Source organism: Parasteatoda tepidariorum, chromosome 1 (assembly GCF_982258835.1).
Source record: "Parasteatoda tepidariorum strain Cologne lab strain chromosome 1, Ptep-v5.0, whole genome shotgun sequence".
Taxonomy (NCBI): domain Eukaryota; kingdom Metazoa; phylum Arthropoda; class Arachnida; order Araneae; family Theridiidae; genus Parasteatoda; species Parasteatoda tepidariorum.
The window spans coordinates 120,032,633-120,038,863 of record NC_141755.1 but is presented as its reverse complement, the minus strand read 5'-3'; positions in this window follow the sequence as shown (position 1 = coordinate 120,038,863).

Below are 6,231 nucleotides of genomic sequence, written 5' to 3'. Positions count from 1 at the left end.
TATATATAAAAAAATAATATAAAAAATAGAAAAAATTCTAATGACGACCTTCGCAGGGTGTCGAACCCAGGGCCTCCGGGACTGCAAATCTAACTTGTCACACAGCTCTACCAACTGCGCCATGCTTCACAAGCCAAACCTGCGAATATTTGCCTTAAAACACCTCCTCCCGGGTAGTAAACAACTCTTATTTTGGCCCATTGTGGGCTCACTAATTGGTCTATAAAAAAATTCCTCGGTACAATTGTTCGATATATTAAACTCTAATTTTGGGCGGAGTTTGAAATTTATAGGTTGATATTATAAGGAGTTACGGGGTGTGATGTGTGTGTGCCTCCTGATATGTCTTCTGTCCCTTTATCAGCCATTTTTTGCTCTTTATGGTGTTTTTCGATATTCTGGAGGGTCCTGCATGTAGGAAATAATTATTTTTTATTGGGAAAATGGGTAAAAACTGGAAAAATGCAGGAAAATTAGTTTATTTGCTCTTTTTCGACTTCTTTTGTAACATTTTGGATATACTAGCATGCATGGGGTGTTTTCTGTGTGTGAAATCCAGCAAAGAAAGCGTAATGGAATAATAAAAAAAAAGAATAAAAAAATAAAATAGCTCGAGAAAGGTTCAAATTTCGAAACCTCCTAGCTCCCTTTAATATCAAGGTATAATTTTCAAACTCCGATCCTATGTAGGGGTCTATGGTCCAAACATGGCTGCCGAAGACAATTTTTATTGGCCAATTAGGGGGGTCACAGTGGGCCCCTAAAGGTATTTTGCGAAGATGAGAGGAGACAGCTCTTGAAGCGAAACTGTGGTAGGCTGCACGGAGCACCATGGACTGGATGGTAGGCCACCAGACAAGCAAGTTCGCTGCTGGAGGGAGGAGTCTTGGGTTCGAATCCCAGGGACGGAGAAATTTTCATAAAATTTTTTTGCTTCTTTCAAATTATATTATTTTTTAAATGTGTTTTTCGATATTCTGGAGAGTCCTGCATGTAGGAAATAATGTTTTTTTACTGGAAAAATCCAGGAAAATCAGTTTATTTGCTCTTTTTCGACTTCTTTTGTAACATTTTGGATATTCAAGCAGGCATGGGGTGTTTTCTCTGTGTGAAATCCAGCAAAGAAAGCGTAATGGAATAATAAAAAAAAAGAATAAAAAAATAAAATGGCTCGAGAAAGATTCAAATTTCGAGACCCCCTAGCTCCCTTTAATATGAAGGTATAATTTACAAACTCCGACCCTAAGTAGGGGTCTATGGTCCAAACATGGCTCCTAAGAGAATTTTTATAGGCCAATTAGGTAGGTCACAGTGGGACCCTAAAGGTATATTGTGAAGATGAGAGGAGACAGCTCTTGAAGCGAAACTGTGGTAGGCTTCACGTATCACCGTGAACTGGATGGTAGGCCAGCAGTCAAGCAAGTTCGCTGCTGGATGGAGGGGTCCTGGGTTCAAATCCCAGGGACGGACGTATTTTCAAAAAATTTTCTTTTTTTGTTTCTTTTAAATTATATTATTTTTTTAATGTGTTTTTCGATATTCTGGACGGTCCTGCATGAAGGAAATAATGTTTTTTTTATTGGGAAAAAACTGGAAAAATCCAGGAAAATCAGTTTATTTGCTCTTTTTCGACTTCTTTTGTAACATTTTGGATATTCAAGCAGGCATGGGGTGTTTTCTCTGTGTGAAATCCAGCAAAGAAAGCGTAATGGAATAATAAAAAAAAGAATAAAAAAATAAAATGGCTCGAGAAAGATTCAAATTTCGAGACCCCCTAGCTCCCTTTAATATGAAGGTATAATTTACAAACTCCGACCCTAAGTAGGGGTCTATGGTCCAAACATGGCTCCTAAGAGAATTTTTATAGGCCAATTAGGTAGGTCACAGTGGGACCCTAAAGGTATATTGTGAAGATGAGAGGAGACAGCTCTTGAAGCGAAACTGTGGTAGGCTTCACGTATCACCGTGAACTGGATGGTAGGCCAGCAGTCAAGCAAGTTCGCTGCTGGATGGAGGGGTCCTGGGTTCAAATCCCAGGGACGGACGAATTTTCAAAAAATTTTCTTTTTTTGTTTCTTTTAAATTATATTATTTTTTTAATGTGTTTTTCGATATTCTGGACGGTCCTGCATGAAGGAAATAATGTTTTTTTTTATTGGGAAAAAACTGGAAAAATCCAGGAAAATCAGTTTATTTGCTCTTTTTCGACTTCTTTTGTAACATTTTGGATATTCAAGCAGGCATGGGGTGTTTTCTCTGTGTGAAATCCAGCAAAGAAAGCGTAATGGAATAATAAAAAAAAAGAATAAAAAAATAAAATGGCTCGAGAAAGATTCAAATTTCGAGACCCCCTAGCTCCCTTTAATATGAAGGTATAATTTACAAACTCCGACCCTAAGTAGGGGTCTATGGTCCAAACATGGCTCCTAAGAGAATTTTTATAGGCCAATTAGGTAGGTCACAGTGGGACCCTAAAGGTATATTGTGAAGATGAGAGGAGACAGCTCTTGAAGCGAAACTGTGGTAGGCTTCACGTATCACCGTGAACTGGATGGTAGGCCAGCAGTCAAGCAAGTTCGCTGCTGGATGGAGGGGTCCTGGGTTCAAATCCCAGGGACGGACGAATTTTCAAAAAATTTTCTTTTTTTGTTTCTTTTAAATTATATTATTTTTTTAATGTGTTTTTCGATATTCTGGACGGTCCTGCATGAAGGAAATAATGTTTTTTTTTATTGGGAAAAAACTGGAAAAATCCAGGAAAATCAGTTTATTTGCTCTTTTTCGACTTCTTTTGTAACATTTTGGATATTCAAGCAGGCATGGGGTGTTTTCTCTGTGTGAAATCCAGCAAAGAAAGCGTAATGGAATAATAAAAAAAAAGAATAAAAAAATAAAATGGCTCGAGAAAGATTCAAATTTCGAGACCCCCTAGCTCCCTTTAATATGAAAGTATAATTTACAAACTCCGACCCTAAGTAGGGGTCTATGGTCCAAACATGGCTCCTAAGAGAATTTTTATAGGCCAATTAGGTAGGTCACAGTGGGACCCTAAAGGTATATTGTGAAGATGAGAGGAGACAGCTCTTGAAGCGAAACTGTGGTAGGCTTCACGTATCACCGTGAACTGGATGGTAGGCCAGCAGTCAAGCAAGTTCGCTGCTGGATGGAGGGGTCCTGGGTTCAAATCCCAGGGACGGACGAATTTTCAAAAAATTTTCTTTTTTTGTTTCTTTTAAATTATATTATTTTTTTAATGTGTTTTTCGATATTCTGGACGGTCCTGCATGAAGGAAATAATGTTTTTTTTTATTGGGAAAAAACTGGAAAAATCCAGGAAAATCAGTTTATTTGCTCTTTTTCGACTTCTTTTGTAACATTTTGGATATTCAAGCAGGCATGGGGTGTTTTCTCTGTGTGAAATCCAGCAAAGAAAGCGTAATGGAATAATAAAAAAAAAGAATAAAAAAATAAAATGGCTCGAGAAAGATTCAAATTTCGAGACCCCCTAGCTCCCTTTAATATGAAGGTATAATTTACAAACTCCGACCCTAAGTAGGGGTCTATGGTCCAAACATGGCTCCTAAGAGAATTTTTATAGGCCAATTAGGTAGGTCACAGTGGGACCCTAAAGGTATATTGTGAAGATGAGAGGAGACAGCTCTTGAAGCGAAACTGTGGTAGGCTTCACGTATCACCGTGAACTGGATGGTAGGCCAGCAGTCAAGCAAGTTCGCTGCTGGATGGAGGGGTCCTGGGTTCAAATCCCAGGGACGGACGAATTTTCAAAAAATTTTCTTTTTTTGTTTCTTTTAAATTATATTATTTTTTTAATGTGTTTTTCGATATTCTGGACGGTCCTGCATGAAGGAAATAATGTTTTTTTTTATTGGGAAAAAACTGGAAAAATCCAGGAAAATCAGTTTATTTGCTCTTTTTCGACTTCTTTTGTAACATTTTGGATATTCAAGCAGGCATGGGGTGTTTTCTCTGTGTGAAATCCAGCAAAGAAAGCGTAATGGAATAATAAAAAAAAAGAATAAAAAAATAAAATGGCTCGAGAAAGATTCAAATTTCGAGACCCCCTAGCTCCCTTTAATATGAAGGTATAATTTACAAACTCCGACCCTAAGTAGGGGTCTATGGTCCAAACATGGCTCCTAAGAGAATTTTTATAGGCCAATTAGGTAGGTCACAGTGGGACCCTAAAGGTATATTGTGAAGATGAGAGGAGACAGCTCTTGAAGCGAAACTGTGGTAGGCTTCACGTATCACCGTGAACTGGATGGTAGGCCAGCAGTCAAGCAAGTTCGCTGCTGGATGGAGGGGTCCTGGGTTCAAATCCCAGGGACGGACGAATTTTCAAAAAATTTTCTTTTTCTTTTAAATTACATTATTTTTTTAATGTGTTTTTCGATATTCTGGAGGGTCCTGCATGTAGGAAATAATTTTGTTTATTGGGAAAAAACTGGCCCGATATCACACCTTAATAGTGACCTATAATATTTTAATTGGACCACGTATTGTATTACCGGGTAATAGTGTACCCTATCAGAGGAAATAATTAGAGACCTCATAGGGGGTACACAATGTGGCCCTGTAGTTTAATACGTATGCATATCTAAAATAGTGTGTTCAATCGCTTTAAAATGAGGAAATTCATGTTCTAAAGAACTTTAAAACGAGGAAATTCGTGTTCTTAAGAGCTTTAAAACGAGGAAATTTGAAATCATTTTTCAAAGATAACGCAAGGCCCGATATCAGACCTTAATATTGACGCATAATATATTAATTGGACCACGTATTATATTACTGGGTAATAGCGTACCCTACCAGAGGAAATAATTATAGACCTCATGGGGATACACAATGTGGCTCTTTAATTTCCTATGTATGTATAAATATAATAGTGCGTTGAATAGCGTTTAAATGAAGAAATTCGTCTTCTAAGGAGCTTTAAACATTCGAAGTCATTTTTCAATATTAACTAATGCAAGACCCGATATCAAACCTTAATATTGACCCATAATATTTTAATTGGACCACGTATTATATTACTGGGTAATAGTGTACCCTACCTGAGGACATAATTATAGACCTCATAGGGTCTATAATTATTTGTTCAGGGTCTATAATTATTTGCTGAGCAAATATTTATAGACCTCATTTCTAATAATAACAATGTGGCCCTGTAGTTTACTATGTTCGCATATCTAAAATAGTGTGTTCAATCGCTTTAAAATGTGGAAATTCGTCTTCTAAAAATCTTTAAAACGAGCCGATACGAAGTCATTTTCAATATTAACGCAAGACCCCATATCAAACCTTAATATTGACCCATAATATTTTAATTGAATCACATATTATATTCAGTTTACTATATTCAGTTTATTGAGGGTTACTAGAGGTCATAGACCTAGTTACCCCTAATTGACAGCCGCAAATCTAATTATTTTTATTTAATCTTATGAAGAATATTAATTCAATTAATTAACAATTAGCTAAATGAATATTTAGCTATCTAGGTAATTAATACATATTTGAATAGATTATTAATAAATGAACTAAGAAAATTTTTTAATGTATTTTTTAAATTTAAATTATTTTTTGTAAAAAAAAGTATTTTTTACACAGTGCAATCCCTTAGTCTAGAATATGTGCCAAGCATATGCTATGTTTCCACTTATTAATACATTTTCAAACTAGGTAATTTTTCTAATAATAATCTCTTATAATTTTTCCTTTACTGTGCTGTACTACTTAAAAGCAGAATAATAAAATTGCTGTCCAAATTTATAAAAATAATGTATCTCACAAGTAATTGTGCAAATTTTAACTTGCAGTCTATATATATGTATATAAATAATAAAACATAATAAATATATAATAAAGCTAAAAATATAGAGCCTTAAAATGAAAGCTGTGTGTTTTTAAGTTATACTATTGTATCCTATACAGAAATAAATACAACCTACAGCTGATAATATTAAGAAGCTGCCTACAGATGATGATTTAGTGTGGTATTGATCATGAAGTCGTGTTCTGTTGATTATATTAAGTCTTGCAGCAAATTTTGCAAAAAATAAGTGTATTGTACAAAAATGTACAAATGTAGCCAGCTGTTAATATAATCCTATACAGAAATAAATACAGCCTACAGCTGATAATATTAAGAAACTGCCTACAGATGATGATTTAGTGCGGTATTGATCATGAAGTCGTGTTTTGCTGATT